The 23,366-nt window shown below is 39.3% G+C and overlaps 1 protein-coding gene across 17 annotated transcripts in view; it reads right to left on the bottom strand.

Annotated features, from left to right (window-relative positions):
- The window catches only part of PCDH15 (protocadherin related 15), a 1,259,847-nt gene that overhangs the window by 1,038,647 nt on the left and 197,834 nt on the right, over nucleotides 1-23,366 (bottom strand). For all 17 annotated transcript variants that reach the window (XR_005784343.1, XR_005784344.1, XR_005784345.1 and 14 more), the window contains exon 2: nucleotides 1,084-1,134. The gene's annotated coding sequence lies outside the window, so the exon portion shown is untranslated. The remainder of the gene's footprint in view (nucleotides 1-1,083; nucleotides 1,135-23,366) is intronic.

Raw genomic sequence — 23,366 nt, 5'->3', positions numbered from 1 at the left:
TTCCAGATTCTTCTCCCCAGCTGTTGACTTCTTTGGAAGTCCTGGAGAGAAGCTAAAGTATGCAAACATGACTAAAATACTCAACTGTGACGCTTGTCCCTTGATTCATTTCTGAGACTAAGATGTAATAACTTGCTTTCTGAGCAATAAAGTAGTGCTGGTCCTTGTAACTGGGACCCCAAGTCACTCCAACAAGACCTTTCAAAGTCACCCGTTTCCTGGCATTCAACTCTCGGAGAAGCCATGGACTCATGGCGGGGGAACCAGGGATGGGGGGCAGTCACCGGCACTGCCTTCTCCTGTGACAACACATCTCTGCCCTGCCCACCTCCTTCCTTTCAGCAGATGCACAGCCAGAAATGTGCTGACAAGGGTGTCTTCAGAGAGAAAGCGATGCCAGAGAATGGGTCTACACCTCAAAATGCTTTTGTTGTTAAATACAAAATTTGCCTCCTATGGATATAAAGGTATAAACAAAATGACTACATTAATCTATAGTCTCAGATAATATGTAAGTTCAATGTGACATTGCTCACTTTATCATGACTCAGACAAAACACCATAACACCTGAGAATAAAGAACTATGCATTTTTTTGAGTGGATTCTTTTCACTTTGTTAACATTGCTCCAGACTCCCAATTTCAGATTTCACGTTTCTCCAGACACTGGTGAGTTTACACTTCCCTGCTTTTGTCCTCGCAGAGGTTGGGGTTGGACAGGTGTTTCTGCATGAGGTCCTTACAGTGGGTCAATGCCACATCACAGCTGCCTCATGATGCTTCACAAGGAAGTCTTTGTTGGACGGCACAGAAACTAAGTCAATCAAATGTGTTTATCTTGCTGCAAACAACTAATAATCAAAAAAAGCACCAAATGGTAAATATCTCATTACATGTGAGTTTTAAGAAAACAAGAGAACAGCCACAAATTGCCAACATTATCGATGATGACCGTAACTTGCATCCCCACACCAACAACTAACATTTGATTCTCTTTATGACATACAACTCCCAGTTACTCAACTATTGACGAGAGTCTGTGTAAGTACACCTTGAAATAAAATAAAATGCGCAGTACCTTACCTTATTTGTAGGTCTTCTGCCCAGTATTCAGGAACATGACACTGAAAATCCCTGTAAATAAAAAGAATTGATGAGTCCAAGGCGCTTTCGAAGGTGAACCTGAGCAATAGTTACGCAATTACGGCAAAACTATCAACCACCAAATATTTCATTACAACTTCTGGTAATCATACAATTTTTATACAATTTTTATAAATCACCCTACCGACTCTCACAAATATAATGCATGACTTTCTCATTAAAAGTTGTTATTTCTAATTAAACTCGCATTAACAATACTTTTGATGTATTTTAGCTCCAGATACGATTGGATCATTTGAAAGCTAATTCTTCCAATTTCATAAGGAATATGGAAATGATGCATCAGGAATGTTGTGGTTAGTTTTGATAAACAAGATGTTTTAACCAGTCTGGGCGGTAAATAAATTTAAATATATATACTCAACACGTATACAGTGGTTGCACCTGAGGAATCAAATCATTTACATGAAAAGTCCTTCTTCCTATACATATTCAGTATGTTCATTTAATCAAAATGCAAGGATAGTATATTTTGCATTGCAATGATCTGGCTTTTTGGAAAAGACTGAAGTTTTAAAAAAAAGACTGAAATAAAGTTTGGGGAAAATAACTGAAACATTAATAATGTGTTTAGTATTATATCTCCCATATTGAAAAATGTAGTTTATCGTGCTGGCTTTGGGACGAGGTATCTAAGTGAATGTTTGGGACAAGATAACTAAGTTATCATCTAAACTAATATTAACAACATATTTTCTTTAAATTTGTCAGTTTTTCAGCAACTTTAACTTTTCTCAGTAAATGAGACACTGGAAGTAAAATACCCAATTCAGTGCTGAGAACGTGGCAGACTTCTGGAAAATAAAGTGAGAGTACAGTTCCAAGCAAACCAGAAGAGAAGTATTTTATATATTTAATATATCTTTAGTATATAAGGTACATATTTATAAATATAACATATCTTTTATAAAAGACATCTGTAGTATATAGCAGAGCATAATATATGATAGGCAGTATCTTTAATAGATTGATAATATATGAGATTATATTTAATTCTAAAAGTAACCGATATAACACATTCACCTTTTCTAAATGCAGAAGCAGCAAACTAAAAGTAGATCCAGACATATTGGTTAATACTAAGTGTTTTAATATAAAAACAAGATCACATGTAATAGAATAAGATCACATCAATGATCTCACACAATCAGAGAAGTAGAAAGAAACTTGGAGGCATGTAGAATGAACCCCTATTTGGGGGGGGGGTATAAAATGATGTCCTGAAAGTCAGGGTACTGTTTAAGGTCATGTAGCACATCTGTATGACAGCTGGAATTAGACCCCGTCATAAAAGGAGTACTGTCACTTTAAAAGATATTACATGAAAAGAAATTCATCTGCGTGAAGTTCCTATAAATAATTCACTTGCTGGACTTAGAATATTTATTTGTGGAAATCAAATGAATATAAAGTGAATCTAAGTTATGCCCCAATATGTTAAAATGATGCACAGGTCTGATGCTAAAATTGTTCTCTCAAGATGTTTTAAAAATCTTTAGTATTTTCCAATTTTATTATTCATCAGGAGGATACAAAAATAAATGTTCATCTATGATTCAATGGTGCTGTCTTTGTTCTTCAGCTGCACAAAAGTGAGAAATCTAGATTTCTAAGTTTGTAAGTCCAAACCAGAATTGTTTTACTGTTAGTTTATAATTGAAAATAATTTAATGTCTATCTGTATTCTTCACATAACCATTTATCCAAAAATTGACGTATTTCCAAATATGAATTCTCAGCGAAAACAGACAAACTTCTGAGGTTCTTAAGTTTGCTGGGTTGTTGCTATTAAGTGCATTGACATTTAATGTGTTCATTGAATACATATTTATTGGTCACTCTGTAGCTTGTGCATTGGGCATTTTTCTAGGCACCTGGAATATAACGGCAAGCAAATGTTTTAAAAATCTTGTACTCTGGCAATTATAATAAAGCAATACACAGTGAATAAGCAACAAGCATAAAACAAGCAGGCTATTTGTTAGAAGGTGGTAAGGATGAAAAACGGTCAGGGAGGGAAAGCGGATTGTGAGTGGGGCGGCAGTAACTTGCAATCCCGAATAGGGTGGCCAGGGGAAGACTTGAGCAAAGCCTTTGAGTCTTTGCTAAATTCGTCTAAAGTCTAATAAAGCTTGCTAGCTTTTGGTTAAGATACTATCTAAATTAGTAAAAATAATTAACCTTGTTTGAATTTCAAACAGAAGAGATTGATTGTTCTGTTACATTTCCACAGGAAAATATCTGTGTACTTCCCATTGGGCAGACATCTTTAGGATTGCCTTTGACACGCTGTCGCCTTTATTACTATTGTTTCACACAAACACATCACCAATCCATACCCCTGTCTGCTTCAACGAGGAGGGTATGTATGGAGATGGATAAAATGGCAGCAATACGTCACTCAAGGAATCGGGTCACTGCCGTGGAGGAACATGGGATACAACTTAATTCTACGTGGCTCAGTTCAGTTCGTGCCTCTGTCCCAGTGCGGGAAAGTTCTCTCACAAAACATCCTGCCTTCAGAATAACCACGCTAAGAAGCTCCTTAGAAGCCCTCCCCTTTAGCTCCTCATGAGAAAATTAGGGTGGTGTCAGTCAGTCATCATAGAGGGTTCTGGTTGCTTCAGGGATTAATTAGTCAAAGAGGCAGCACAGATTTTGATATGCATTAAGATATCATTTGTGCTCTAGCTTTGTGATGACAACCATCAAGTGGATGTTAAAATAGAACACAGCAACAGGTGAATGGGGGGGTGAAGATTTCCTCAGTTGTTCATTTAGTAAAATTTTTCTTGCACAGACTTATCAGGCAGTAGGAAGCCTCTAGGAATTACCTCTAGAACTGCATTCAAATCTACATTTCAGTGTTTATAAGAGGTAATTTTATCATCTCATGATGACATACATGCCAGTAATCTAATTTATCCGAGAATATGGATTACATGGGCACCTGGGTGGCTCAGTTGGTTAAGCGTCTGACTTGGGCTCAGGTCATGAGCTCATGGTTTGTGAGTTTGAGTCCCGCATGGGGCTCTGTGCTGACAGCTCAGAGCCTGGAACCACTTCAGATTCTGTGTGTCCCTCTCTCTCTGCCCCTCCCCACTTACTCTCTGTCTCTCTCTCTCTCAAAAATAAACAAACATTAAAAAAAAATTAAAAAAAAAAAAGACTGTGGAGCTCAATCCCGCAAACCATGAGATCATGACCTGAGCCCAAATTAAGAATCGCAGGCTTAACCGACAGAGCCACTCAGGCCCCCAGACAAAATCTTTTTGATAATACTCCACATTCTGTAAAAAGTTGATAAACCCCAGTCACAAATTCACCAACAACAGTTTAATGTAACTGAAACAAAGCCTCTCTCATTTATATCACAACAATAGATTACATTTTATATCTTGATATTGAGTTGTTGGGGTTAATCAATAACCTTCCAACTTGCTTTCCTGTTATCATCAGGTACATCAAATGTAGATGCAGGTCTTGCTACCTTACTTAAGGAGCAGGTAGAATGACACCACCAACCAGGAGATGCGGTAACTGCAATGGTAAAATCTCACATGGCTTCACTGGGGGAGCACAGTTCCCCACTCCCTAGAGGTGGTTGTCAATCTGCTCTCGATGTACAGTAAGTTCATTTCAGGTGTGGGCTCGGCAGCGCTTGACCATTAGGTCCTTGTTCCCATAAACTGAGAGGGAGGGAAGGAGCCTGGGCTGTAGACAGCCCCAGACGCACACTTGTGTGCTGAGCTCTGCTCAGTGCTCTGGGATTTGTGCACTTGGCTGAGCTGCCTCACCTCCCCGACTTGCGGGTTCTTCTTTCAGTGTATTAGGAAGGCTATCTTTGCAGCACACAACCCAGCTCGCTCAACAAGTAATAGCTTGTATCTCTCATCTTTGGAATTATACTTCCTTCTCTTCTTGGACAAATACCTGTAAGTATTTTCATTGCCCTTCCCTTACTCAAATTCACGGGGCCGGGGGGAAGCGTCCTTCCTAAAGATGTCAGTGGGAGGTACCAAGGAAGAGAGGTGGGTGTTGGAAAGCAGGAACATCTGGACAGCAAAATGAACACTGTGGCGTGTCTTGGGTGGGAAGTGGCTACATCATCAAACAGCTGAAGATGCAAAAGTAAGAAGTCAGACCGTATAACCTGCCAAGTGTTTAACTTAATGGTCGCAAAGCATAATGAATCATCTCCACAGGAGTAGAAGCTAACTTCTTTATTCATCGGTGAAGGAAAATCTGTAAAATTCATGGCCATTCAGACATCCAAATAAAATGGCTAAGAACCTTACAGTGGCTTTGTCTCATCTCCAGAGTGTTCTTCTGTGTACGGGCTGCATATGGGACTGTTCCTCAAGAGCAAAAATGAAATTTAAAACATACAAATGAAAATGAAAGACAAAACAGAATTTGGGCAAAGTCATATTTGCATAAACACAATGTTCTGCACATCTTCCTTTTATGGCAGCATTTCAGCAGTTATTTAAGTGATCTAGCCATTTGTGTGGACGGAAATGAAGTGCAGGGTCCCTCCCGAGGTGCCAATAAAACCAGGCTGCCAAGCCGAGGTGTACAATTGATAATAGGGGGGCCTTTATCCTCAGGGCTCTTGAGCCAATCAGATGGCATTACTGTGATGGCACAAATAATAGTCACCTTTTCTGAACATACGTTTGCCCACTTTTCAATTTTTTTTAATGTTTATTATTTATTTTTGAGAGAGAGAGAGAATATGAATGAGGTAGGGTAGAGAGAGAGGGAGACACAGAATCCGAAACAGGCTCCAGGCTCTGAGCTGTCAGCACAGAGCCCTACTTGGGGCTCAAACCCACCAACGGTGAGATCATGACCTGAGCCGAAGTCGAACGCTTAACCGTCTGAGCCCCCCAGGAGCCCGTTTGCCCATTTTTAATTATGATACTCTTCTATTTCTTTCAACAAGAAATCGATACCCTCAGTTTATCACTTCTATTGAATTTGATACAGGTCAGGGAAATGATTTCATGCTTTCAAATTAAAGATAGAAACAAAACAAAACTAGAAATCCTTGCCCTTCGGGGCTTTTTTCCCCTTCTTCATTTAAACTTTAAATTGTAAAATTGTTACATGATTTGCAATGGAACTACATTTAATGTTATTTTCTTAGAATTATTATATTTTCATTTTAAATCTTAAGGTGGAAGGAAACTCTTAAAGAATTGATTTCTTGCCATTTATGTAAGGCTGCACTTTAGATGGTACATCTGGTAGAATGTTATCCCATTTAAACATAACCAGAGAAAGGGATAACAAATTACAAGTCTATCTTTGACTGTAGCAGCAATTTATTTTAATGACTATTCTAAATATTTTCCCTCCTAAATTAACCTGGTGTAAGTTTAATGACATGGTGATTAAAAAAAATCTCACATTGAAACAAAATCTACATAACAGAGTGGCAAAATAGTTTCATAACCATTCCAATTAGAAGTTCCTCCAAGGTACATTTGAGATGATACAGCTACATAACAGCATAATGGATAAGAAGAGAGAGTTCCTTGCCTTGCTCTGCTATCAAAGTGGACTATGGCCTCTGGTGACTTAAAGAAAAACTAAAAATAAACTACAAATCCAGTAGTAGCTTTGACAAATCATGAAAGAATATCAAGTGGAAAAAAGACAGTCTTGTCAACAAATGGTGCTGGGAAAACTGGACAGCGACATGCAGAACAATGAACCTGGACCAGTTGCTGACACGATACACAAAAATAAACTCAAAATGGGTTAAAGACCTAAATGTGAGACAAGAAACCATTAAAATCCTAGAGAACACAGACAGCAACGTCTTTGACCTAGGTCATAGCAACTTTTTATTAGACATGTCTCTGGAGGCAAGGGAAACAAAAGCAAAAATGAACTACTGGGACCTCATCATGACAAAAAGCTTCTGCACAGCAAAGTAAACAGCCAATAAAACTAAAATGCAACCTACTGAACGGAAGAAGACATTTGCAAGTGACATATTTGATAAAATGTTAGCATCCAAAATCTATAAATACTTACCAAACTCAATGGCCGCAAAATAAGTAACTCAGGAATGGCAGAAGATATGAACAGACATTTTTCCAAAGAAGACATACAGACATCTAACAGACACATGGAAAGATGCTCAACATGACTCATCATCAGGGAAATAATACAAATCAAAACCATGATGAGATACCACCTCACACCTGTCTGAATGGCTAAAATCAACGACCCAAGAAACAACAGATGTTGGCAAGGATGTTCCCACTGTCGGTGGGAATGCAAACTGGTGCAGCCACTCTGGAGAACAGTACAGAGGTTCCTCAAACAGTTAAAAATAGATCTACCGTATGACCCAGCAATAGCACTGCTAGGAATTTACCCAAGGGATACCATAATGATGATTCAAACAGGCACAGGAACCCCAATGTTTACAGCAGCACTATCAGCAATTGGCAAACTACGAAGAGAGCCCAAGTGATATATATACACAATGGAATGTTACTCAACCATAGCAAAGAACTATGTGCTGTCTTTTGCGACAACATGGATGGAGACAGACAGTTTCATGCTAAGTGGAGTAGTCAGAGAAAGATATGATACGATTTCACTCATGTGTGGAATTTAAGAAACAAAACAAATGAACATGTGGGGGGGGTAAAAGAGAGAGAGGGAAACACACCATGAGAGACTCTTAAAGATAGAGAACTATGGGTTTATTGAGGGAGAAGAGTGAGTGACGGGTACGAAGGAGGACATTTGTTGGGATGAGCACTGGGTGTTGTATGTAAGTGATGAATAACTCATTTCTACTCCTGAAACCAGTATTATACTACATGCTAACTAACAGAATTTATATAAAAACTTGGGAGAAAAGAAAAGATCTTTAGGACTATTCCAAAATTTGTTTATCATGATCCCTGTATTTTTCCCAAAACTTTATTATACAGTTTTATTTTTAATTTTAAGGATCAGAATAATTATGGGATATGTTTTCACATGTAGTATTAGTCTGCCTGGAAGAGAAATGGAGGTGTTCAATTTTGTGAGAAGGGGGGTATACAGTACTGTGCACTCCCTCTGAGACTGAAGAAATTCCCTTTCTAAACAAGCTTTCTGTTTACCTTTCCGTAGTACTACCAGCCGAGGACAATCATATTTTCATACAGGAATTCAAAAGAACAAAGAAAAAAAAAAGTAGTAGAGACTGTGAGAGCGAGTCTGTTCTAAACCAGGAAAAGGCATAGGCAGGCAGTTCCTTGAATATTTATAAAGTCAATTTATTTACTTTTATTTTTGTAATGCTTATTTATTTTTGAGAGAGAGAGAGAGAGAGAGAGAATGATCTGAGGAGGGGCACAGAGAGAAGGAGAGAGAGAATCTAAGTAGGCTCCGTGCTATCAGCACAGAGCTCGACTCGGGGCTCCAATTTATGAACCAGGAGATCATGACCTGAGCCAAAGTTGGACACTCAACCGACTGAGCCACCCATGTGCCGCTGTAAAGTCAATTTCTTAAACCTCCATTAGCCACTGCTATAAAATACCAAAAGAATAAAGTTCATGTAATATTCTTTCATAATTTGGTGATGTGTTTAATAGATTGAAAGTAATTGATAATTTTATCATAGAAAGAACCACGGTCAGAAAAAAAAAAAAAAAAACCCTGCTAAACCTATTCATTCATTAAAGTACAAATCAAAAAAACAAAACAAAACAAAAACAAAAACAAAAACAAAAAACAAAATAAAAAACTGAATGATTTTCAAGCCATCCTCAAGTCTGATCACATCATTCCAGTCCCCAACTTTCTTAGCTGCGATAAATTTCTATGTGCTGTTTCTGGTACTGTGGCTCATTACAAGGGCAAGTGGTAGTGTGGAGGCAACCCAAGAGGGTGGGTGTACAGAAAAAAAAACAAAACAAAACACAATACAAAAAGGATTAGGATAAAATATGGGGGAGATTTATTTATTTTTTTAATGAGCTTTTGCAGGGCGCCTGGGTGGCTCAGTCATTTAAGCCTCAGACTTCAGCTCAGGTCATGATCTCATGGCTCATGAGTTCAAGTCCTGAATTGGGCTCTGTGCTGACAGCTCAGAGCCTGGAGCCTACTTCAGATTCTGTGACCCCCACTCTCTCTGCCCCTCCCCTGCTCACACTCTGTCTCCCTCTCTCTCAAAAATAAATAAATGTTAAAAAACTTCTAAATGAGCTTTTGCCTACTGAGTATTTATCACACAATAGGCATTTTGTATTAATTTCCTGCGTTGGTTTGGACCCCATAGTTTGTTTTTGGCCCCACTAAGAGACAAGGATCACTACCACTATGTCAGACTCCTACGAGGAAAGTGGTGCTCAGAGCTGTCTGAGGTCCCATAGTGCAACAGTAAGTGGCAGAGAGAGTGTCTGGCCTCAAAGCCCAAGCTCTTTTCTCAGCTGTACAAGTGCCATTTTTCAGAGATGTTGTTGACACAGTGAAATAGAAGAACTATACCCAAAGCATTTCTTTTCCTTTTTTTCTTTTTTCTTTCTTTCTTTTTTTTTTTTTTTCCTTGAGCAAGGATTTAACAAAAACTTGAAGTTGGACACAGGCTTTAATCCCTTCAATTCTTTTAGCCATTATTTTGTCATCATAACACAATATTGTATTCCTTTCACCAAAATGCACAAAATCCTAGCATAACCAATGGTTTCAGTTGAGAAATTATGTAATGAACGCAGCAAATGCAGTTTCCAAAATGCTGTCAAAGAAACAAGATCATGCAATTATAAGTTCTTCCATGTCATCTTTCATTTCTAATGCAATGTGTATTTCTGGATTATTTCTGAGGCTTAGCAACGGTTCAGACAACATCAGATTACTTACAAACATAAGGAATCTCAGGTCCTAGGACAGTCTCAGGGAGTCTGAGAAGGCAAGGCTTTTCAAGGAAACTAGGTCATGGAAGAGAGTACCGCCATAATCCTTAGAAAGCTGGACACCATTGTCTTTTCTAGAAGGATATGTGGTACAATTCTCCCCTGTGGGGAAGCAATAGGGATAGAAATCTCTGGCTCAACCAAAGCTGTTCTGTTGGAACTATGCTGCATGTATATTAAGAATACAGAATTTGTTCCTTCTCAACTTTTCATTTTGAATATAATAAGCCATTTTAATGCAGATTAACAGATTTACTTTCTAAATATACTCAGATTAAGCTAATTTGGCCAATCCAATTCAGCCTCCCACGTGGTGACAATGCACAATCCAGAGGTTTTAAAAAAAGGGAAGTCACTAATGAGGACAAAGGAGGAAGAGGCACCTCTGACCCTCCACCCCAAGGTCAGACTCAGCTTCCTGCCCGTGCCAAACTACCAAAGAACTAAATCCAGTACTCCCTATGCAACAGTGGACAGAAATCAACACCCGGTGGTTCAGAATTTCCCAGGTCTCAAAGAGAATTCGATGCCTAATTTGTACTGAAATAATGTCAGAATATTATCCACATTAGTGAAAGTCTATGCCCTATCAACAGTGGGGGACCCCGGTGTCCATTCTCTCCAGACATGGTCTTTAACATACAACCCTGGGGTGCCTGGGTGGCTCAGTGGGTTAAGCATAGGACTCTTGATTTAGCTCAGGTGGCGATCACATGGTTTGTGGGATCAAGCCCCCTGCTGGGCTCTGCACTGAGCATGGAGCCTACTTGGGATTCTCCCTCCCTCTCTCTGCCCCTCCCCTGTTCAAGCAAGTGTACACGCTATTGCTCTCTCATTCTCTCTCTCTCAAAATAAATAAACTTAAATAAACTTAAATAAAATAAAATAAAATGAAATGAAATAAAATAAAATAAAATAAAATAAAATAAAATAAAATAAAATAAAATAAAATAAAATAAAACAAAACACAACTCTATCTACAGGGGGCAAAAATTGATTAGGTCATTTTAGTTTCCTCCCCACTTTATTTACTTATTTAATTTTTTTTTTTTTTTTTTTATTTTTGGGACAGAGAGAGACAGAGCATGAACGGGGGAGGGGCAGAGAGAGAGAGGGAGACACAGAATCGGAAACAGGCTCCAGGCTCCGAGCCATCAGCCCAGAGCCCGACGCGGGGCTCGAACTCACGGACCGCGAGATCGTGACCTGGCTGAAGTCGGACGCTTAACCGACTGCGCCACCCAGGCGCCCCTAAAATTTTTTTTAATGTTTATTTATTCTTGAGAGAGAGAGAGAGAGAAAGCGAGCATGAGCGGGGGAGGGGCAGAGAGAGAGAGGGAGACACAGAATCCGAAGCAGGCTCCAGGCTCTGAGCTGTCAGCACAGAGCCAGACGCAGGGCTCGAACCCATGAACTATAAGATTATGACCTGAGCTGAAGTTGGACACTTAACCAACTGAGCCACCCAGGTGCCCCTCCTCTCCACTTTTAATTTCAACTACAACAATTAAAGTATACCTCCGTTCCAAAAATCCTAGTAATTCTACCAAACTCAAATTATAAAGAAAATAAATGCATACCTGCCTAAATGCATACATACATTCATAAATCAGAAATCAAAGATTTCAAGTTTCATTCCATTTTTTCCTTGTCCAATTTCAGAATTAAGGCTACTGGATTTGTGTCAGGGGACTGTAACAGATGATGTATGTCAGATGCTTAGCACAGTGCTAGGCCCTTAACTGATTCTCACAGATGTCTTCCTCCATCATCCCCTAGCCGGTTTGCTTGGGAAATAACCCAGAGGACCCGGAGGAGAGTTACAGAGAGCACAGCACTTTTGGAAATACAAAAGATAAGGGCACTGACTTATGACGGTGCACGTGGGCATACTATACCAGAAAGAATACAGTAACTAGCACCTTTGCATAGGATATCATGTCCTTCGCTACCTTCTTTGGGGACACAACATTCCCCTTCTATCACATGCATAGGAACAATTCAAATGACTTTCATTTTTCATATTTTTCTGTTTTGGCTGAGAAATCTTCAAAATCCCACCATTAATCCCTCCATCTCTGAAGCATCAGTCTCCAGCTCATACAGCCAGCCATGCCTGCAGTGAGTTATGGGAATGTCTGTTTTCTCATAAGATTCTTAGGTCCTAAGGTGCAGAGGGCATGCTCTAATAATTGTTGTCTCCTCAGACGCTGGCATATTATCTGGAAAATAGCCAAGTATCTAATAAATGTGAGTACAATGGCAATATACAGCCAACAGACCCATAGATCCAGGGTGGGCCTTGTAGCCTTTCATGTTCTGATTTTTGTGGGCCATGTGAATTCCCTCATAATGGCAGAAGTCACAGACAAAACTTTCCATGAGTGTACACATCACTAGCTATTCAATTATAATTCAAAAGCATATTTTGCCCTCTTAAAAATAGGGTTTGGGGCACCTGGGTGGCTCAGTCAATTAAGCATCTGACTCTTGATTTCAGCTCAGGTCATGATCTCACAGAATGAGATTGAGCCCACGTCAGCTCTGCACTTGACAATGTGAGCCTGCTTGGGTATCTCTCTCTCTCTCTCTCTCTCTCTCTCTCTCTCTGCTCCTCCCCCTGATTGTTTTCTTTTCCTCTGTCAAAATAAATAAATAAATAAATAAATACATACATACATACATACATACATACATACATACATACTTTAAAAAATTGGATATAATTACCAAACAAGAAAGACAAAGGTGGTTAGAATAATTATTACATAGCCTGCTAAATAAAGCCCAAATATATCCCAGGTATGTTTCCAAAAGAGTGACTGGGAATCTCTGATTTCCACTCAATGTATAGTCATACAGTGTCTTTTCCTTTCCTCCTTTGCTTTTATTCTTGAAAGTACAGCGAGAAGAATATCAACGAGAAAGCCCCCTTTGCTCCAAGTGCACTAAATTTCCCTCCAAACCCTTCTCAGCATTTTAATTTTTGAAAATTACTCCACAATGCACTGTCATGTGGTAAAGTCTTCAGATGCTGAACTCAGTCTCTATTTAAAGTCTCTGCCGTGTTGATAACCATCTGGTGTACTGGTCTGTGCCCTCAGGTGCCTCAACATTAACATTGTTATTGTTACGGTTGTTGCTGTTAGTAGCATTAAGGTTGCCTGGAAATACATGCTTTTGTGGAGCTGGTACTTCCAAGAATGTATGAAATTGATTCTCCTTGGTCCCCAAACTGTCCCTTAAGTTTATGACTATGAAGTACAGTAATAAATCAAATGGTGTATATTTATGATTATGCAATGGTAGGATTTAGGCACGATTGGATTTTGTACTGTAAGTTTTTGGATTCGTAGTAACAGAATTTTCAAGAATCAGAGAGGAATTATATCCCTATATCAGTCTGTGAGAACTGGGCATTCTCCATCAAAGGCAGCTCAACCCCGAGCTGGTCCCAGGAAGTGAAGGACCCTGGGACCTTTCTCAAGAGGTCTGCCGGTGGGTTAGTGGGATCCTCTGACAGAAGGATCCGTTCTCTTTCTAAAGAGGCAGATCCAGGATTCCTTGGGAACCTAAAGGCTCTAGAGACATCCCAAACACCTGCTGTCCTCATCAGTACAGTGTCCCCCGCACCACATGGGGAGAGTTGGGTCTTCCTGAGCAAAGGCCTCGATCCCCTTTTCACTATAGCTCTGAAGGGTGGCATTATAAATATATTTTGTTTTCCTTCTACCTGGGTGTCTCGGTGCTTTGTTTAATGGCCTGCTTGATTAGAAAAAAAAGTGAAATTTTTGTTAGCTTCATCCTTCACAGAGCTAAACGACTCTTTGATCAGACTAAACTAGATGGTACCTTTGAGAACCCAGGCCTGACACTCAGGGTTGAGATCAGAATTCTCACTGCCTCCTGCGAACCGTACATTCACCCTTATTGGAGCGCCTATCCACAGTGAAAATGCAGCTAACTATCCCTCCATTTTACTAAGGAGGTCCTGATAATAGGTACCATGTCATTTCTTCCTGATTTTATCCTCAGTATCCAGCAAAGAGCATGCAAAAGAATGGGTTTTTATTCAATGCTTATTGAATAAATAAATACATGAAATGTTCACTATCTGCTGAGTAAGTGAGTGAGTGAACAAACAAGTCACAAGACAGGAACTACAGAGACAGGATTCTTGGAGGCCAGTTCTCAGCAACAGATGGGACTACAGTGTGTGGTCCGGGGTCTACCAGCCTTCCCAGTGCTCAGGTGAGCAGGACTGGTCCGCAGGCCTGTAATGACCACAGGTGAATCTGACTACTCAGACAGTGGAGCACGAACACCTGTCAGAGCTGGGGACAGTGCTCAGCTAACAGGACAGGACCTGTTCAGAGGCATGGAAGAATAATGAAAGAATGAAGAAAATAAGGATTAATCTGAAGGATGTGGTAAAGCATCTCCTTAGCACTTGGTACCCTGTCTATTTCTCATCCTTCCAGCTCTTTCTGGCAGCTCTGTTCTCAAGCAGCTCATTCAGGCCTGAGGTACAGTTCCACTAGATAAGCCTACATCCCATAGAGGGAGCTCAGTTCCCACCATGCTTACTTTTAGAGGAAGAGACAGGTTCTCCAACACAGCTAGATTTCAGCTGGCCATGTATCAATTAGGATGAATTCTTGTTGTAAATGACAGAAATCCTGAAATGAAACTGACTTAAGAAGGAGACTGGTGGATATAAATAAAAAGTGGAGACATGGTTCAAAGACGAGCTCGAGAGACAATACCGGAACTTGGAAGAAAATGCTAACAGTGGAAAGGAAGCCCAAAGAGACAGAAATATCGGAGTTTCCAGACACAGACTTTAAATTCTCCTTTCTAAAACCATGCAATAGCTCTACTGTGTATTCTCATTTTGCAGGTGGAGCATAATTAGGTCCAGATAGGCTAACTCAGTCTCCCACCCGCACCCCTGCTCTGGCTTGTCCAGTTACCAGATGAGCCAGAGTGAAATGCTGAGCTTACTACAGACCCCACTCACTCTCCCCAGCTCACTGCCCTGTTTACTAAGCGATTAGAGGAAGTGCAGGACATAAAAATGAGAGAAATGAGGACACAGAGAAAACCTGCGCACAGGGAATCAAACCCAGGAGTGACCATGAAGTTCCCCCACTGTGGGAACAGTCATATTCTGTTCAGCCAGTATCTCCTCTGCTGAAAAAGAGCTAACCCACCAACCCCCCACCAGCCCCGCTTCTCACAATTGTACCTCCCACTTCTTCAGCACTTGACTCTGTGCTTTTATTATTTATCTATCTATCTATCTATCTATCTATCTATTTATTTATTCTCCTGTTAACGTACAGTATAGTACTGGTTTCTGGAAGGGAACCCAGTGATTGATCATTCACATACAACACGCAGTGCTCATCCCAACAGGTGCCCTCCTTAATGCCCATCACCCATCTACCCCATCCCCCCACTGACCTCTGTCCAGCAACCCTCAGTTTGTTCTGAGTTAAGTCTTTTATGGTTTCTCTCCCTCTATGCTTTTATCTTATTTTCCTTTCCCTTTTCCTATGTTCATCTGTTGTGTTTCTTAAATTCCACATATGACTGAAGTCATATGATATCTTTCTTTCTTTGCCTGACTTATTTCGCTTAGCACAACACAGTCTAGTTCCATCCTTGTCATTGCAAATGGCAAGATTTCATTCTTTTTTATCGCCGAGTAGTGTTCCATTGTGTGTGTGTGTGTGTGTGTGTGTGTGTGTGTGTGTGTGTATGATACATCTTTTTTTTTTTTTTCTTAATTTTACTTATTCTCAACTTAGTTAACATACAGTGTAGTCTTGGCTTCAGGAGTGATTCGCCACCTACACGCAACACCCAGTGCTCATCCCAACAAGTGCCCTCCTTAATGCCCATCACCCATCTAGCCCATCCCCACCCACCTCACTCCATCAACCCTCAGTTTGTTCTCTGTATTTATGGGGGGTGGGGCGGGGAAGGAAAGAGCCCAAAAACAACCCAAGGCACAACATCCTGGGGAATTAAAAATAAACATAAGCAATCGGGGAAGGGAGGGGTGGACACTGATGGGTTTTGAAGTCAGAGAAAAGGAAGCTCTAAGAGCAATGGCCACAGAGAAGATCAATAAGGACCAGATCCCAGAAGCCAAATCCCAAAGGAGGCTTCAGTACATTTAGCAAGTGAGGTCTCTAAAAAGATTAGGGAAAGTGTCTTGAATGAAGAATATCCACGAGCCAATAAACTACAAGATAAAAATACACAATGTGTATTAAGAGCATAATTCAAATACAGTAAGTTAAGGACAGAAAGAGCACAGTAGGAAGGAGACACGATAAAAACAATGATAAAAATTTAACTGAAACACATTGCTAACTTTTTGCCAAATTGTGCCAGATTTTATGTGTTAATCATCCATTGGTCTTTAACTGTAACAATCCCTGCTTTTAATAATCATTATTAATTATATTTGTGCAGGATGTGGGAAGAGCAGACGATGCATTAATCCTCAATCTTAATAATATCATTTTTTTTTCATTTTTGTCCAGGATCCTTAATTTCCTGTTTATCTGTCATGATGTAGTGTCATTGCATAGTGAAATCTTAAGGATTTTCACCCAAATATCTTTCAATATTACAACAGAAACACCATATTAGTTAAAAGTATGCATTTACCAATGTGAAAATCTGCATTATATTGTGTACCTTAAAAGTTAGACAATGTTATATGTCAATTACATCTCAATAAAACTGAGAAAAAAATAACAAGAAAAAATCTAATACGCTTTCAAAATGAAACAAAACAAAACAAAACAAAAAACCAAAAAACAAAAACAGCACCATGCCAACATTGGAGCCCAACACAAGAGCAAATAAGTGATATGGTCCTGTCTTTGTTTAAACTGTTGATGTTCTGTTCCTTGGGGATATTTTGCATTAATTTTGATTTTTCATATATTGCATTAATATGTCATTTTGAAAATGGTTAAGTTTTATAATATTATTTTTTAACTTTGTATTTATTTTAGGGAGAAAGAAAGAGAGTGTAAGGGGAGCAAAGGAGAGGCAGAGAAAGAATCCCAAGTAGGCCCCCACTCAGCATGGAACCCGATGTGGGGCTTGAACCCACGACCCTGGAATCACGATTTGAGCCAAAATCAACAATCAGATGCTCAACCAACTGAGCCACCCTGCACTCCAAGTTTTCTATTATTATTAATAAAACAGGACTACTGCTTACAAAAATGAACATACACAATTCAACAAGTTTAGATATGCAAAAAAAATGCTTGTCCATTGTCATAAAAGATTTTTGTCCCTTTTGAGGAAAGTAAGCCTATTAGTTTTCTAATACCTGAAGACAAGAGTGGGTGGGTCACTATGTGCATAAACTTAAAAATCTAATTCTATCCAGCATCTTTGTCTACCTATCTGCACACTATTTCCATTCATTATTTGAATAAATTGAGCTCTTAATTTTCTCGGCATTAGGCAGCATTTGTTTTTATTTACTTATTTATTTATGGGAAAGATAGACAAGTGGGGGAGGGGCAGAGAGAGAGGGAGACACAGAATCTGAAGCAGGCTCCAGGATCTCATCTGTCAGCACAGAGCCCCACATGGGGTTTGAACTCACGGGTTGTGAGATCATGTCTTGAGCTGAAATCAGGTGCTTAACCACTGAGCCACCCAGGTGTCCCAGCATTATGCAACATTTGAAACTGGACTCCACTATTTGTAAGGGTTTCATTCTAATGTGTGTCAACATTTAACAGAAATGCTATATTAATTTGAAATGTGCATTTCCCAATGATGTGAAAAGTTGAGTTACATTGTACACCTTAAGTTTGTTTTAGTGACTTTCGTTTTGGTTTGACACTGTGGTGTGTGTGTGTGTGTGTGAGAGAGAGAGAGAGAGAGAGAGAGAGAGAGAGAGAGAGAGAGGAGTGTGTGCACCTGGGTAAGAATGCAGGCCAGCTGAGGAGGCACTGGAGAGAGAACTCATCCCATCTTGGACAAGCTTCCTAATCTATAGAGGGCTCATCAGTTTCCTTTTGATGATCTTTGTTGTTACCATCACTAGGAAGTCCTATTACTTAAATTAAGCGTTTAGAGGATAAGCTATGGCAGTTAAAGATCCATATGAATGGTCTAGAAAGTGAAATGTGAAGAATGAGATTTATCGTAAACCCTGCCTTAGTTTCGTGTAATGAATCCTGCTAATAATCATTCTCTGCATTTCATCATCCTTATTTTTTTTTTAATTTTTTTTTCAACATTTATTTATTTTTGGGACAGAGAGAGACAGAGCATGAACTGGGGAGGGACAGAGAGAGAGGGAGACACAGAATCGGAAACAGGCTCCAGGCTCTGAGCCATCAGCCCAGAGCCCGACGCGGGGCTCGAACTCACGGACCGCGAGATCGTGACCTGGCTGAAGTCGGATGCTTAACCGACTGCGCCACCCAGGCGCCCCTGCATTTCATCATCCTTAAATCGAATGTCTCAAGGCAAGTCTATAATCACATTGCTCTGGGCTAGAACCTGGATGGGAGAATAGTAAGTTATGGGAAACAGAGAGTGTGTATCCCCATCGTTTATTTAATATTCAACTACCAGAAACTGATGGAAAAAAGTGAGGGGTGAAAGCCTCATGCTGTTCACAGCAGCCCTAAATTAGGCAGGGAAAATACAATTTATTAAGTAGCATGTGACTTGTATCAGCTCGTGAGGCACTTATATCCCGTCTCCAGCTAATCACAGCTGAGAGTATATTCAGAAACTCAAGAACATTCTACCTAAGAAGCCTTCCAAAATATTGAGCATAACATTTGATTTACATAAGGATTATGTCCACATCTGAATTGGTTCTATAGTGATAGGCCCTTTCAAAGGGGCACTTGGGGTATCCAATAATATAAGCAATTAGTGAGAAAAAAATATGTGTATATATAGTTCTCACAGAAAGTGTACTGTATATAAAATTTCTTGTTGAGTTGACACAAGGGTGAATACAACATTAGATTTCTACTAAATTTTTAATCTGTACACCTTCTGGGCTCTAAAACAGACTGAAAGAGATAGTAACTTTTTAGAGCAGAAATTCAAAATTGGTAATAACATATTTTAGAAAATCTATGTGATAAAACTGATGCCATCTAACATTAAAAGTTATTTATTGCTTCAATTATTTAACTGTCACGCCATAGCTTGATAATATTTATGTTGAGAAGACCAGAAAAGTTTTATTTTATCTCCATCTGAGCCTATCATGTGCTAAAAGGTAGCAATCCAATCTGAGATTTCCTTAATAAATATATACAAACAAGATCACATTCTGTTTCCATGAAACTTCGTAGTAGAACGAATCTGAAATAGTGGATCTCATTCTAGAAATTTTAATGTAGCTCCTAGTTATCCACCATAGGACATTAGGAAATGTCTTAAATCCCTCTGAGCCTCAGTTCTTCTTTGAAAAGTGACAAAAATTTGGCTTACTTTATTGATTTATGCCAAATGTTACATTCAAAAATGTACACGTAGCACCTATTCAGTTATTCATAAATTAGCCGGCTTTTCCCAGATTTTGCTGGGACAGATTAAAGCCCTCATATTTCAGTGGCATGACAAGAAAGACTTGTCATTCATGATAGTTGGGCATAGTGACTGCTGTTCTCCATCTGATGTCTTCACTCAGAGATCTGAAGAGCATTCCTGATTTGGGATGTGTTGTCGTTGTGGCAGAGGAGACAAAGATGGCACCTTATGATGGCTGCCTTGGATGTGCCCTATGTCACTCTTGACCCCATACCACTAGGCAAAGCAAGACATTTAGACAAGCTAGGTATCATAGGCATGATCATCAAATAATATAGAACAATCAAACCATTTACCACAGTGTTCAATTATCATTTTCACTGTTAATATGTGAACGATTATTTTTATTATGTGAATAAAAAGATGACCAAAATGTTTATCGTTCTGGAAATAATGACACGTAAGAAACAAACTAGACAGAAGGTTGTCATAAATGGGGCCCATGTCTAAGATCTAGAGGTCCCTCAGCACGCACTATTAGTGGACTGACCAACAACTCTCCACAACTCCATTTTTCAGCCAATGTAAAAGCAACTGGAAGGCCTTTTTTGGGAATCCAGTGTAAGCCTTTGCTTTCTTTGTTTAGGTGAGAACATTCCTCCTTCCTCCTTCTCTGAAATGTAGATTCGATGCCAGGAGCTGCAATGGTCATCTTGTACACATGAAATAGAAGCCAGACGATCCACGCAAGCTGTAGTGCTCATACTATTGAGACTTCAACGCAAGCCTGCAACTAATTCCTCATGAGCAGTTAAGTTACTGTGGTTTTTCCTTTGGTTTTGTTTTTTGTTTTCCTTGCAGTTAAAGCTACTCTTGAAGGATAAAACCTAGGTTCTAATCTCAACTCTTTTACTACCTAGGTGTATAAATACCAGCAAATTACTATTTATTTTCTCCAAGACTAGTCACACCTAAGACTACCTAGTCCTTAGGCCTTTTTATTTGCTAATAAAACTGATGATGAAAGCATTGGGGCTACTAAGTTGGTAGAGAGAATAATGTGTAGACTCAGGACAGGTGCTTCCAAACATCCACAACATTGTCAAAAGAATCAAGACTTACTTTTATGTCACTCTCCAGAAGAAAATTAGCTATTATGCAATAAATTTAAGCTAACTGTAAGGAAGAAAAACATTTTTTAAGGAATAAAAATTTTAACAGTCATGCTTTACAATAGAACTGTCGGCTGTGTGAAGCTGTAAGGTACTTATCACCGGAAATAATCAAGAGGATGCTGGAAAAGCGTATATTAAAATTGCAGAAGCACTGAGTCCTGGACTTTTAATAACGCTGAATTCAATAACATTTTCGACTCAATATGTCACCTAATCCATATCTTTCTCATATAATTATAACACTTAATTATTCTATTTCTCCACTGCCATTTCACATTTTCATTTCAATTCATTTATTCCATCAGCAAACTTTTGTGATTTCACAATCTGTTTCAGATATTATGATATGTAAGAAAAAAAACCTCTAAAATTGTATGGAATAAAGGAGTCCATGAGAAAGAAAGAGGGTTTTCATAGATATGGATCTTATCAGAAGCTTTGAGGTTTTCCTGTTGGGGGGGGGATCACATACTCATTAAGTAATCCATGGATTACAAATAAATTGAGAATCCCTAATGGGTCACACACAGGACTCTTCAGAGAATGCGTCTTCACTGGGATGGTGGTACGTGACTTTGTTGTGCATGGTCTGAGAGTTTCATCTTGAGAAACACAGGCTTGTTTGAAACAGTCATCTACTACCGTCCACATAAAGTATACGCACTGATAGAAACTTTTACACGCAAAAAAATGTGCCATTTGAATAAATTTTGAAAATATATCTCAAGGACAAGCTGCTTCAAAGCCAGCAGGAAAATTTCTGGTTTTGGACGAAATTATCTGCATTATCAGTATTTCTATCCCATCCTGAAACATCCTAAATCACTCTTCAAGGCACTAGAATTTGTGTGCATTAGACATCTTGAGACTACCCATTTTTCATTCATTTTCATTTAGCTAAAAATATGTATTTTCTCCCCAGAAGTGCACATATGCAATAACTAAACAATTTGACCTGTATGAGCTTCCTCTTTTTAATACATTTTTGGTGTGAAGGTGACTACAGCAAAAGTGGAGTTCTAGTTCAAATATGAATGGAGTGTATTATCATTCCCAGCTGGCATCTAGGTGAGCATCTATAGCTACCAAATCTAGGTTTGCCTTAAGTAAGTAATAAGGTTAATAGGATGATTTATTTAAAAAGAAAAAAAAATAAGTGTGTCTGTGTTTTGGAAGCTGTGGGAGTAATTTTTGAGGAAAGAATAAATCATACACTCCCCCCCCGTCTTCTGTTCTGAGAAGCACAAGCCATCATCATTTATCTTAAGATCTGAAATCACCTTACATGTCCTATGTATGTCATACTTCCTCCACATAAGTAATTAATTTTTAAGCCCATTTGATCCATTGACAAGGATCAAACCAGTGTTTGCCAAGTTGAAAGAAGAAAAAAATGTGCCTTTTGAGTTGAATAGACAGCACCACAACCTTGATTTATTCTATTTCCTGAAAGTGGGGCAGGGGTGATTGTTGGGATTTTTCTCATGCAGTGGAACCAGTAGGTGGCTTGCATCATGGCAAATAATGCTACCCACCAGCCACATGACCCCAGTAGGAAGAGGACTGAGTGGAAAACAGTCATAACAAGAAAAGTAAAGAGAAGGTAAGTGTAGAGTGGGTGTCTCTCCACCAAGAGGTAAGATACTTAGAAGATCTGTGTTGCCCATGCAAGAGCGATGAACAGAACCAATCAGAAACAAAACCTCACCAGCCCAGGTTAGTGCATCCATCTGACAATACGTATGCAGTATGCACTTGGCTAGGAGGTGCATTAGCTACAATCAAGAAGTTATTCGTTCCTGTGTTCAGTAGACATAGAATGTAACAATTTAGAGTATTTTTTTTAATAATTAGGCATTTATTTTAACGTTTATTTACTTATTTTGAGAGAGAGGGGGAGAGAGAGCGAGCGCCTGAGTGGGGGAGTGGCAGAGAGAGGGAGAGAGAGAGAAAATCCCAAGCAGCCTCCATGCTGTCAGCCCACAAACCACGAGAACATGACCTGAGCAGAAATTAAGAGTCAGATACTTAACCGACTGAGCCACCCAGGTGCCCCCAAAATTAGAGCATTCAGCAAGTAATTTCCGTGTCAGAAAATATGAAGATAAGATAGAAGAGTCTACATTCCTGAAACTGTATGGATTCCTTGTGCAAAGAACACAGAAACATATGAAGAAATAGGCAAACATGTCTCTCAAGAACAGAATAGCATGTACCTCTCACTCCAAAGTGACTCCCTTAAGGGACTCCTCACTTACATCAACAATGTAATGAAGAGTAAGACAAATCACATGCACAACAAACCACTTGGAAATCACATAATCTGAAAATGACCTCCCTTGTGCACTGTGCCACAATTTCTGCCCCTGCACCTTGTATTAAGTCAAGTGCATGTAAGGCAACTTCTGGGAAACCTAGAACTATATTTAGTGACTTGAATAATGCATGTGTCCAACCTTGCCTCTAAAGGTCAAGGAGCATCAGCACCTGATATGATGAAGAGCTTCACATGAGAAGTGGTTTTCCAAATTTTTAGTTGATTTAAATT

Source organism: Herpailurus yagouaroundi, unplaced genomic scaffold (assembly GCF_014898765.1).
Source record: "Herpailurus yagouaroundi ecotype Mexico unplaced genomic scaffold, PumYag 211, whole genome shotgun sequence".
Taxonomy (NCBI): domain Eukaryota; kingdom Metazoa; phylum Chordata; class Mammalia; order Carnivora; family Felidae; genus Herpailurus; species Herpailurus yagouaroundi.
Note: the sequence above shows the minus strand (reverse complement) of the source record. Positions and strands in the feature narration are given on the sequence as shown.